Source organism: Phyllobates terribilis, unplaced genomic scaffold (assembly GCF_046119375.1).
Source record: "Phyllobates terribilis strain yellow unplaced genomic scaffold, ASM4611937v1 Scaffold_5__5_contigs__length_657084704, whole genome shotgun sequence".
Taxonomy (NCBI): Eukaryota; Metazoa; Chordata; class Amphibia; order Anura; family Dendrobatidae; genus Phyllobates; species Phyllobates terribilis.
In genome coordinates this window covers 412,121,437-412,134,524 of record NW_027362765.1, presented here as the reverse complement: position 1 = coordinate 412,134,524, position 13,088 = coordinate 412,121,437, and positions in this window count along the sequence as shown.

Here is a 13,088-nt window from a genome sequence, read left to right as displayed (position 1 = left end):
CGGAGCGGAGAGGTGAGGGGAACAGCGTCCCTGCCTAGCAGGAGGCAGGAATGCCGACGCTACAGTACCCCCCCCCCCTTTAGGCCCCCCCTTTTTTAGGCCAGACAGAAATTTATCAAGGATGAGAGGGGCATGGATGTTCTCCCGGGGCTCCCACGTTCTCTCCTCAGGACCAAACCCCTTCCAATCCACTAGAAAAAAGGTCTTTCCTCTTACCCTTTTGGTGGCCAGAATGTTCTCTACTTCAAACTCGTTTTCAGCGGAAACCGGAGCTGGGGGCGTACCTGTAGACATGGAAAAAGAGTTAAGTACCACGGGTTTGAGGAGAGATACATCGAAGGAGTTAGGGATCCGCAAGTTGGCCAGGAGTTTCAATTTATAGGCCACTGGGTTGATTTGTTTGATGACTTCCAGTGGGCCGATGAACCGAGGCCCTAACTTGTAGGAAGGAATCTTGAGCCGGACATACTTGGACGAGAGCCAGACTTTATCTCCAGGACGGAATTGTGGAGGATCCAGGCGTTTTTTCTGAGCGTGTTTTTTCATCTGCTCGGACGACTGAAGGAGTGCGGATCGGGTACTCTCCCAAATGGAGGAGAATTCGCTAACGAGAGATTCCGCAGCCGGATTGTCCACCGAGGTGGAGACGGGAAATGGGATCCGAGGATGCTGACCGAAGACTACAAAAAACGGGGATTTGGAGGAAGATTCGCTCTCGTGATTATTGTAAGAGAACTCGGCCCATGGTAGGAGATCCACCCAGTCTGAATGGTGGGCATTAACGAAGTGCCGGAGGTAACTGGTCAGGATCTGATTGATCCGCTTCACTTGGCCATTGGACTGTGGGTGGTAAGCGGAGGAGAAGTCCAGGGTGACGCCAAGCAGCTTACATGTGGCTCTCCAGAAGCGTGAGGTGAACTGAACCCCACGATCCGACACGATGTGGAGGGGCAGGCCATGGAGACGGAAGATGTGGCGGATAAAGTCTTTAGCCAGCTCGGGTGCAGACGGGAGGCCCGGCAGGGGAATGAAGTGAGCCATCTTGGAAAAGCGGTCAGCGACCACCCAAATGACCGTACAACCGGCAGAGACAGGGAGTTCCGTTATAAAGTCCATAGCTATATGCTGCCACGGGGCAGCAGGTACTGGAAGAGGAAGGAGGCGACTGGCTGGCAGATGTCTCGGAACCTTGTTGCGGGCGCAGGGCACACAGGCTGAAACAAAGTCTATTACGTCCTTGTGCAGGGTAGGCCACCAGTAATGCCGGGTAATAAGCTGGAGGGTCTTTTTCTGACCGGCGTGGCCAGCTAGCTTAGACGAGTGACCCCAGTGTAGGACTTTCTTCCGATCAGGTACTGTTACGAACGTCTTACCGGGAGGGAGACGATTTAGATTCACGGGGGCCACCTGCATTACTCTGGCGGGATCAATGATGTGCTTAGGCTCCTCCTCTAGATCAGACACCAGGAAGGATCGGGACAAGGCGTCAGCTTTGATGTTTTTGTCTGCCGGGCGAAAATGAAGAACGAAATCAAAGCGGGCAAAAAACAAGGACCACCGGGCTTGGCGCGGGTTAAGTCTCTGGGCGCTCTGGAGGTAAGCCAAGTTCTTGTGGTCCGTGTAAATAATTACCGGGTGAAGAGCCCCCTCGAGCAGGTAACGCCACTCCTCCAGTGCCAGCTTAATGGCCAATAACTCTCGGTCTCCTATAGAATAATTGCGCTCAGAAGGGGAGAAGAGTTTGGAGAAGAAGCCGCAAGTTACCATTCTTCTGGAAGACGACTTTTGGGTAAGTACCGCTCCGGCTCCAGAGGAGGAGGCGTCCACTTCCAGGAAGAATTGTTTGTTGCCGTCCGGACGATGCAGCACCGGGGCGGAAGAGAAAGCCTGTTTTAAGGAAAGAAAGGCTTCCTCTGCTTCGGGCGGCCATTCTCTGGGATTAGTGCCCTTACGGGTGAGCGCCGAGATTGGGGAAGTCCGGGAAGAGAAGTGCGGTATGAAGAGGCGGTAGTAGTTGGCGAAGCCCAGGAACCGCTGAATAGCCTTCAACCCCTCTGGTCGGGGCCACTTCTGGATGGCAGACAGTTTCTCAGGATCCATTCGTAGGCCTGTCTGAGAGATTATGTAGCCCAAAAACGGAAGCAAGGTCTGCTCAAAGAGGCACTTCTCATATTTAGCGTAGAGGTGGTTCTGCCTGAGCCTGAGCAGGACCTGACGAACATCCCTCCGGTGAGTGAGAAGATCCGGAGAGAAGACCAAGATGTCGTCCAGGTACACCACTGCGCAGGAGTAGAGAAGGTCCCGGAAGATGTCATTGACCAACTCTTGAAAGACGTCGGGAGCGTTACACAGACCGAAGGGCATTACCAGGTAGTCATAGTGGCCGTCCCCGGTGTTGAATGCCGTCTTCCATTCATCCCCCTGATGGATACGGACAAGGTTATACGCCCCACGGAGGTCCAGCTTGGTGAAGATTCTAGCCCCCCTCAGACGGTCAAATAATTCCGGAATGAGCGGAAGGGGGTATTTATTCTTCACCGTGATCTGGTTAAGGCCTCTATAATCTATACAGGGACGGAGTGAGCCGTCCCTCTTTTTGACGAAGAAGAAGCCTGCTCCCGCCGGGGAGGTCGATTTCCGGATAAATCCCCGGGCCAGATTGTCCTCAATATATTCAGACATGGACCGGGTCTCAGCAGCGGACAAGGGATAAATACGCCCACGGGGAGGAGTAGCGCCGGGTATCAGGTCGATTGGGCAGTCGTATGGTCTATGAGGGGGTAATATCTCTGCCTCCTTTTTATTAAAGACGTCCGCATAAGACCAATAGGGAACCGGAAGACCAGGTAGATTGGCTGGGGTAGGAGAACGACGGACAGGATGGACGGGAACTAAACAAGTCTTATGGCAGTCCTGTCCCCAGCGAAGGACTTCTCCGGTCTGCCAATCAAGCACGGGTGCATGTTTCTGAAGCCAAGGTAGGCCTAGCAAGAGGGCGTGAGAGAGTCCAGGCAGAACATGAAAGAAGATGCTCTCTGAGTGCAGCATTCCCACCTGCAGGGTTATAGACTCGGTGATGAGTTGGATGGGATGTGGTAAGAGGCCCCCATCTACGGCAGCGACAGATAAGGGTACAGCTAGAAGTTTGGTGGGAATGCGGTATTTCTCTACCAGGGACTGAGAAATGAGATTTCCGGCAGCTCCAGAGTCAAGTTGGGCTAGTTCAAAATAACGGTTCTCTCCGCAGATGATAGAGACCGACAGCAACAGAGATAGAGAGGGTTTACTCTTATCTAGGACGACCTCTCTGAGCGATCCTAGACACAGGCGTTTCCCGACCTCTCCGGGCAGGAACGGATCCGGTGCTCCTTACTGCCACAGTAGAAGCAGCTCCCCTCGGCTCGGCGTAACTCTTGACGGGTCTTGACCATCTTGGTCTGGTCGACCTGCATAGGCTCGGGTGAGTGCGCCTGGGGAGTAACGGGAGAAGTGATGGGTTTCTGGAAGGTAGGGGCTAGACGTGGAAACCTCCTCTCACGGGTGACCTCTTTGGCGCGCTCCTGGAAGCGGATGTCAATCCGGGTGGCAAGAGTTATTAAGTCGTCAAGAGTGGTAGGAATGTCCCGACCGGCGAGTTCATCTTTAATACGGCCGGACAGACCCTCCCAAAAGACAGACACCAGGGCGTCGTTATCCCAGGCAAGCTCCGAAGCAAGGGTACGGAACCGTATGGCATATTGGCCCACGGTGAGATCTCCTTGACGGAGGCGTAGCAGAGATGATGCGGATGAGGTCTTCCGTCCTGGTTCGTCGAAGACTTTCCGGAAAGCCGTGAGATAGGCTGGCAGGTTGGACACCAGGGGGTCTCCTCTCTCCCATAGGGGATTTAGCCAAGCCAGTGCCTCTCCCGTGAGATGGGACATGATGAAGGCTACTTTGGCTCGGTCGGTGGAAAACTGGTGTGCCAACAGTTCGAAGTGCAGAGTGCACTGGTTAATGAAGCCCCGTGCCTGGCTGGGATCTCCGCCAAAACGAGGAGGAGCGGAGAGGCGGGGACCGGGAAGAGATGCCATGGTGTTGATGGGCTGCGGCGGTGCCGGGGTAGTAAGTGTGCGTGTGGAGGCAGCTCCCAAAGAGGTAGACAATGTGTCCAGGAGGGAGTTAACACTATGCAGATGACTCAGGATGGACTCCTGTTGGGACCTCTGATGGGAAAGTTCATGACACAAGTCCGAGAGCGTGGGAGCTTGGGTGCCACCGGGTTCCATGGCCCGAGCAAACTGTAACGGGTCTGGGAGGTGGAACCTCTGAGCAACGATACAAAGGGGCAGTCCTTGTAAGGAAGCGGGTGGCTCCCAGGGTAGGCGGGCAGGTAGTCACGGCAAGTGACGGGGACAGTCTCTGGGTAGAAGGGCAGGAGGTCCCGGCAAGAGACGGGGACAGTCTCTGGGTAGAAGGGCAGGAGGTCACGGCAAGTGACGGGGACAGTCTCTTGACAGGCGGGTGGTCACGGCAAGTGACGGCTAAGCCTCCAGATAGGCTAGCAGGCGGGTAGCAGGCGGACGCTCCCAGGTGAGCGGGCAAGAGTCTCTGGACAGTCAGGTGGTCACAGCAAGTGACGGCTAAGCCTCCAGATAGGCTAGCAGGCAGGTAGCAGGTGGACGCTCCCAGGTGAGCGGGCAAGAGTCTCTGGACAGGCAGGTGGTCACAGCAAGTGACGGCTAAGCCTCCAGATAGGCTAGCAGGCAGGTAGCAGGTGGACGCTCCCAGGTGAGCGGGCAAGAGTCTCTGGACAGGCAGGTGGTCACAGCAAGTGACGGCTTAGCCTCCAGGTAGACTAGCAGGCAGGTAGCAGGTGGACGCTCCCAGGTGAGCGGGTAAGAGTCTCTGGACAGGCAGGTGGTCACAGCAGGTGACGGCAGAGCCTCCAGGTAGGCTAGCAGGCAGGTAGCAGATGAGTGCTCCCAGGTGAGCGGGCAATCAGATCCATAGACAGACTGGCAGGGCTGGTAGGCAGACTGTCGGACCGCAGGAATGTAAGCAGATAGACAAGTATCAGGCAGGTATCAAGCAGGAATCTGGCAGGTAACTGGCAGGTAACTGGCAGGTATCTGGTAACGGGACCTGAGGGCTGAAGCAGAGTGATAGGCTATGCAACAACATTGCTCGGGCACCTCCATTTTGGAGGAGGTGCCTTATATATGGTGAGGTCCTCCGGCCATTGGCCGGGGACTCCTTAGGACGGCGCGCGCGGCCCCTTTAAGAGAGGGGGAGCGCGCGCGCGCCCTAAGCACAGTGGCCGGGAAGCAGCGCGCGCTGCCAGCACAGCGGGAGGAAGATGCCGGGCACGGAGCGGAGAGGTAAGGGGGACAGCGTCCCTGCCTAGCAAGAGGCAGGGACGCCGACGCTACAAAGGGCAACATGCAATGTGTTTTCCTGCTGAGCCCTGTCCCTGGCTGGAGTGAGGGGAACTCAAAGGTAGGGGGAACCAGTTTTGGGTGTGGGTGGAGGAAGCAGTTTAGGGGAGCACTATAGAGTGAGATATAAAAAGGGAAGCCATCTTAGGGTGGCAGGTCAGAACAGTTGAGGAGAGAGTGTTAGTAAGTCAGGGAGCAGAGTCTCTTTAGGAGCTCTGCTCCACAAGTAGGGCCCAGTCTTAGAGGCCCAGGTGGGGAGCAGAGGAGTAGGCTCCGGCTTTAAGAAGGGATCCCAGGGGGTACGTCGAGTGCAGGACAGCACCCGTACACCCAGAATCTGTCAGAAGACAGAGGGATCGTAGGCCGCAAGAAGGGAACCGGCCCCTGGACCAGTCGTGTAACTCCAAGTCTCGGCTGGAAAAACCGGAGGCTTCTGGCTTTCATAGACCAGTTGCCGCAGCCTTATTCTAATCCCCGTGAGGGTCAAGCAGGTCTGGGAACTCCAGCAAGACAGGAGGGACTTCAGAGAACCCGAGCGGGATTGAGAGTGGGGAAGCGCAGGGCAGGAGGGAAAAGACCCAGCGTGAAGACGGTCTAGCTATGAACACAAGAAAGTGGGGTCAGGTTCTCCTAATCTGCCTGAGGAAGAGCTGAACCCCTGCCTGGTGAACGCAGCGCGACGTGGGAGGCTGGCACCCGGACAGTGCACCAGTGGAACTGTCATAAGAACTGTGAGTAAAGACTCGGATGACTGCACCGTACTGCCTCCGTCCATTCTTTCATCTGCGCCCTCTTGCCTCCCGGCACTACAACGCCCAGCGCAACTTACACTACCTACACTGCCCTGGAGCTAGCTCTACCTTTGGAGAGCCATACCATCCCTGCTGCTGTAACACCAGCTCCAGAGGACTGCTCCGCAGCGTCGGCTCCCTTTAGCCGCAATCCACAGGTGGCGTCACGAACATTTTAATAATTCCCTATAAATTGAAATCCCCTATTTGTTGACCGCCCTGGGCCACGGACCGGGTCAGCCACAGTGATATCCCGCACCAGCATCCATAGAGGCCCGGCTGCCGAGTACCCCACGGCCCTGGGGGCGCGTCAGTATATTGGTCCCCGCATTAGCTCTCACACTGTATAATGGCCCCAGCATTAGCTCCCACGATATATAATGGCCCCCGCATTAGCTCCCACACTGTATAATGGCCCCTGCATTAGCTCCCACACTGTATAATGGCCCCTGCATTAGCTCCCACACTGTATAATGGCCCCTGCATTACCTCCCACACTGTATAATGGCCCTGGCATTACCTCCCACACTGTATAATGGCCCCTGCATTAGCTCCCACGCTGTATAATGGCCCTGGCATTAGCTCCCACGCTGTATAATGGCCCCTGCATTAGCTCCCACGCTGTATAATGGCCCCCGCATTAGCTCCCACACTGTATAATGGCCCCTGCATTAGCTCCCACGCTGTATAATGGCCCTGGCATTAGCTCCCACGCTGTATAATGGCCCCTGCATTAGCTCCCACGCTGTATAATGGCCCTGGCATTAGCTCCCACGCTGTATAATGGCCCCTGCATTAGCTCCCACGCTGTATAATGGCCCCTGCATTAGCTCCCACACTGTATAATGGCCCCTACATTAGCTCCCACACTGTATAATGGCCCCTGCATTAGCTCCCACGCTGTATAATGGCCCCTGCATTAGCTCCCACACTGTATAATGGCCCCCGCATTAGCTCCCATCCTGTATAATGGCCCCTGCATTAGCTCCCATGCTGTATAATGGCCCCCACATTAGCTCACACACTGTATAATGGCCCCTGCATTAGCTCCCACGCTGCATAATGGCCCCCGCATTAGCTCCCACACTGTATAATGGCCCCCGCATTAGCTCCCATCCTGTATAATGGCCCCCACATTAGCTCACACACAGTATAATGGCCCCTGCATTAGCTCCCACACAGTATAATGGCCCCTGCATTAGCTCCCACGTTGTATAATGGCCCCCGCATAAGCCCCCACACTGTATAATGGCCCCTGCATTAGCTCCCACACTGTATAATGGCCCCCGCATTAGCTCCCACACTGTATAATGGCCCCTGCATTAGCTCCCACGCTGTATAATGGCCCCCGCATTAGCTCCCACACTGTATAATGGCCCCCGCATTAGCTCCCATCCTGTATAATGGCCCCCACATTAGCTCCCACACTGTATAAAGGCCCCCGCATTAGCTCCCATCCTGTATAATGGCCCCCACATTAGCTCACACACTGTATAATGGCCCCTGCATTAGCTCCCACGTTGTATAATGGCCTCCGCATTAGCTCCCACACTGTATAATGGCCCCCGCATTAGCTCCCATCCTGTATAATGGCCCCCACATTAGCTCACACACTGTATAATGGTCCCCGCATTAGCTCCCACGCTGTATAATGGCCCCTGCATTAGCTCCCACACTGTATAATGGCCCCCGCATTAGCTCCCATCCTGTATAATGGCCCCCACATTAGCTCACACACTGTATAATGGTCCCCGCATTAGCTCCCACGCTGTATAATGGCCCCTGCATTACCTCCCACACTGTATAATGGCCCCTGCATTACCTCCCACACTGTATAATGGCCCCTGCATTAGCTCCCACACTGTATAATGGCCCCTGCATTACCTCCCACACTGTATAATGGCCCCTGCATTAGCTCCCACACTGTATAATGGCCCCTGCATTAGCTCCCATGCTGTATAATGGCCCCCGCATTAGCTCCCACACTGTATAATGGCCCCCGCATTAGCTCCCACACTGTATAATGGCCCCTGCATTAGCTCCCACACTGTATAATGGCCCCCGCATTAGCTCCCACACTGTATAATGGCCCCTGCATTATCTCCCACGCTGTATAATGGCCCCCGCATTAGCTCCCATGCTGTATAATGGCCCCCACATTAGCTCCCACACTGTATAATGGCCCCTGCATTAGCTCCCACGCTGTATAATGGCCCCCGCATTAGCTCCCACACTGTATAATGGCCCCCGCATTAGCTCCCATCCTGTATAATGGCCCCCACATTAGCTCACACACTGTATAATGGCCCCTGCATTAGCTCCCACACTGTATAATGGCCCCTGCATTAGCTCCCACGCTGTATACTGGCCCCCACATTAGCTCCCACGCTGTATACTGGCCCCCACATTAGCTCACACACTGTATAATGGTCCCCGCATTAGCTCCCACGTTGTATAATGGCCTCCGCATTAGCTCCCACGCTGTATACTGGCCCCCACATTAGCTCACACACTGTATAATGGTCCCCGCATTAGCTCCCACACTGTATAATGGCCCCTCCATTAGCTCCCACACTGTATAATGGCCCCTACATTAGCTCCCACACTGTATAATGGCCCCTGCATTAGCTCCCACACTGTATAATGGCCCCTGCATTAGCTCCCACACTGTATAATGGCCCCTCCATTAGCTCCCACTCTGTATAATGGCCCCTGCATTAGCTCCCACGCTGTATAATGGCCCCTGCATTACCTCCCACGCTGTCTAATGGCCCCTGCATTAGCTCCCATGCTGTATAATGGCCCCCGCATTAGCTCCCATGCTGTATAATGGCCCCGGCGTTAGCTCCCACGCTGTATAATGGACCCTGCATTAGCTCCCACACTGTATAATGGCCCCTGCATTCTCTCCCACGCTGTATAATGGACCCTGCATTAGCTCCCACACTGTATAATGGCCCCAGCATTATCTCCCACGCTGTATAATGGACCCTGCATTATCTCCCACGCTGTACAATGGACCTTGCATTAGCTCCCACACTGTATAATGGCCCCAGCATTATCTCCCACACTGTATAATGGACCCTGCATTAGCTCCCACACTGTATAATGGACCCTGCATTAGCTCACACACTGTATAATGGCCCCAGCATTATCTCCCACGCTGTATAATGGACCCTGCATTAGCTCACACACTGTATAATGGCCCCTGCATTAGCTCCCACACTGTATAATGGCCCCAGCATTATCTCCCACGCTGTATAATGGACCCTGCATTAGCTCCCACACTGTATAATGGCCCCAGCATCATCTCCCACGCTGTATAATGGCCCCGGCATTAGCTCCCACACTTTATAATGGACCCTGCATTAGCTCCCACACTTTATAATGGACCCTGCATTAGCACCCACACTGTTTAATGGCCCCTGCATTAGCTCCCACACTGTATAATGGCCCCAGCATTAGCTCCCACACTTTATAATGGACCCTGCATTAGCTCCCACACTGTATAATGGACCCTGCATTAGCTCCCACGCTGTATAATGGCCCCTGCATTAGCTCCCACACTGTATAATGGCCCCAGCATTAGCTCCCACACTTTATAATGGACCCTGCATTAGCTCCCACACTGTATAATGGCCCCTGCATTAGCTCCCACGCTGTATAATGGACCCTGCATTAGCTCCCACACTGTATAATGGCCCCAGCATTATCTCCCACGCTGTATAATGGACCCAGCATTATCTCCCACGCTGTATAATGGACCTTGCATTAGCTCCCACACTGTATAATGGCCCCAGCATTATCTCCCACGCTGTATAATGGACCCAGCATTATCTCCCACGCTGTATAATGGACCCTGCATTAGCTCCCACGCTGTATAATGGACCCTGCATTATCTCCCACGCTGTATAATAGACCCTGCATTAGCTCCCACGCTGTATAATGGCCCCTGCATTATCTCCCACGCTGTATAATGGACCCTGCATTAGCTCCCACACTGTATAATGGCCCCAGCATTATCTCCCACGCTGTATAATGGCCCCTGCATTAGCTCCCACACTGTATAATGGACCCTGCATTAGCTCACACACTGTATAATGGCCCCAGCATTATCTCCCACGCTGTATAATGGACCCTGCATTAGCTCCCACGCTGTATAATGGCCCCTGCATTAGCTCCCACACTGTATAATGGCCCCAGCATTATCTCCCACGCTGTATAATGGCCCCCGCATTAGCTCCCACACTGTATAATGGCCCCAGCATTATCTCCCACGCTGTATAATGGCCCCTGCATTATCTCCCACGCTGTATAATGGACCCTGCATTAGCTCACACACTGTATAATGGCCCCAGCTTTATCTCCCACGCTGTATAATGGCCCCGGCATTAGCTCCCACACTGTATAATGGCCCCTGCATTACCTCCCACACTGTATAATGGCCCCTGCATTAGCTCCCACACTGTATAATGGCCCCCGCATTAGCTCCCACGTTGTATAATGGCCCCTGCATTAGCTCCGACGCTGTATAATGGCACCCGCATTACCTCCCATGCTATATAATGGCCCTGGCATTAGCTCCCACGCTGTATAATGGCCCCTGCATTAGCTCCCATGCTGTATAATGGCCCCTGCATTAGCTCCCTCGCTGTATAATGTCCCCGGCATTAGCTCCCACGCTGTATAATGGCCCCAGCATTAGCTCCGACGCTGTATAATGGCACCCGCATTACCTCCCATGCTATATAATGGCCCTGGCATTAGCTCCCACGCTGTATAATGGCCCCTGCATTAGCTCCCATGCTGTATAATGGCCCCTGCATTAGCTCCCACGCTGTATAATGGCCCCGGCATTAGCTCCCACGCTGTATAATGGCCCCTGCATTAGCTTCCACACTGTATAATGGCCCCTGCATTAGCCCCCACACTGTATAATGGCCCCGGCATTAGCTCCCACACTGATTAATGGCCCCGGCATTAGCTCCCACACTGTATAATGGCCCCGGCATTAGCTCCCACACTGTATAATGGCCCCGGCATTAGATCCCACACTGTATAATGGCCCCTGCATTAGATCCCACACTGTATAATGGCCCCTGCATTAGCTCCCACACTGTATGATGGCCCCGGCATTAGCTCCCACACTGATTAATGGCCCCGGCATTAGCTCCCACACTGTATAATGGCCCCGGCATTAGCTCCCACACTGTATAATGGCCCCGGCATTAGCTCCCACACTGTATAATGGCCCCTGCATTAGATCCCACACTGTATAATGGCCCCTGCATTAGCTCCCACACTGATTAATGGCCCCGGCATTAGCTCCCACACTGTATAATGGCCCCGGCATTAGCTCCCACGCTGTATAATGGCTCCGGCATTAGCTCCCATGCTGTATAATGGCCCCTGCATTAGCTCCCATGCTGTATAATGGCCCCTGCATTATCTCCCACGCTGTATAATGGACCCTGCATTATCTCCCACGCTGTATAATGGACCCTGCATTACCTCCCACACTGTATAATGGCCCCAGCATTAGCTCCCATGCTGTATAATGGCCCCTGCATTAGCTCCCACACTGTATAATGGCCCCAGCATTATCTCCCACACTGTATAATGGCCCCCACATTAGCTCCCACGCTGTATAATGGCCCCAGCATTAGCTCCCATGCTGTATAATGGCCCCTGCATTAGCTCCCACACTGTATAATGGCCCCCACATTAGCTCCCATGCTGTATAATGGACCCTGCATTACCTCCCACACTGTATAATGGCCCCAGCATTATCTCCCACGCTGTATAATGGACCCTGCATTAGCTCACACACTGTATAATGGCCCCAGCATTATCTCCCACGCTATATAATGGCCCCAGCATTAGCTCCCACACTGTATAATGGCCCCAGCATTAGCTCCCACACTTTATAATGGCCCCTGCATTAGCTCCCACGCTGTATAATGGCGCCTGCATTAGCTCCCACACTGTATAATGGCCCCTGCATTAGCTCCCACACTGTATAATGGCCCCTGCATTACCTCCCACGCTGTATAATGGCCCCCACATTAGCTCCCACAATGTATAATGGCCCCCTCATTAGCCCCACACTGTATATTTGTCCTGGTTTTAGCTCCCACACTGTATAATGGCCCCTGCATTAGCTCCCACGCTGTATAATGGCCCCTGCATTAGCTCCCAACCTGTACAATGGCCCCTGCATTAGCTCCCACGCTGTATAATGGCCCCGGCATTAGCCCCCACACTGTATAATGACCCCTGCATTAGCTTCCAAACTGTATAATGGCCCCGCATTACCTCCCACGCTATATAATATTCCCTGCATTAGCTCCCACGCTATATAATGGCCCCTGCATTAGCTCCCACGCTATATAATGGCCCCTGCATTAGCTCCCACGCTATATAATGGCCCCTGCATTAGCTCCCACACTGTGTAATGGCCCCTGCATTAGCTCCCACGCTATATAATGGCCCCTGCATTAGCTCCCACGCTATATAATGGCCCCTGCATTAGCTCCCACACTGTGTAATGGCCCCTGCATTAGCTCCCACACTGTCTAATGGCCCCTGCATTAGCTCCCACACTGTCTAATGGCCCCTGAATTAGCTCCCACACTGTATAATGGCCCCTGCATTAGCTCCCACACTGTCTAATGGCCCCTGCATTAGCTCCCACGCTATATAATGGCCCCTGCATTAGCTCCCACGCTATATAATGGCCCCTGCATTAGCTCCCACACTGTCTAATGGCCCCTGAATTAGCTCCCACACTGTATAATGGCCCCTGCATTAGCTCCCATGCTGTATAATGGCCCCTGCATTAGCTCCCATGCTGTATAATGGCCCCTGCATTACCTCCCAC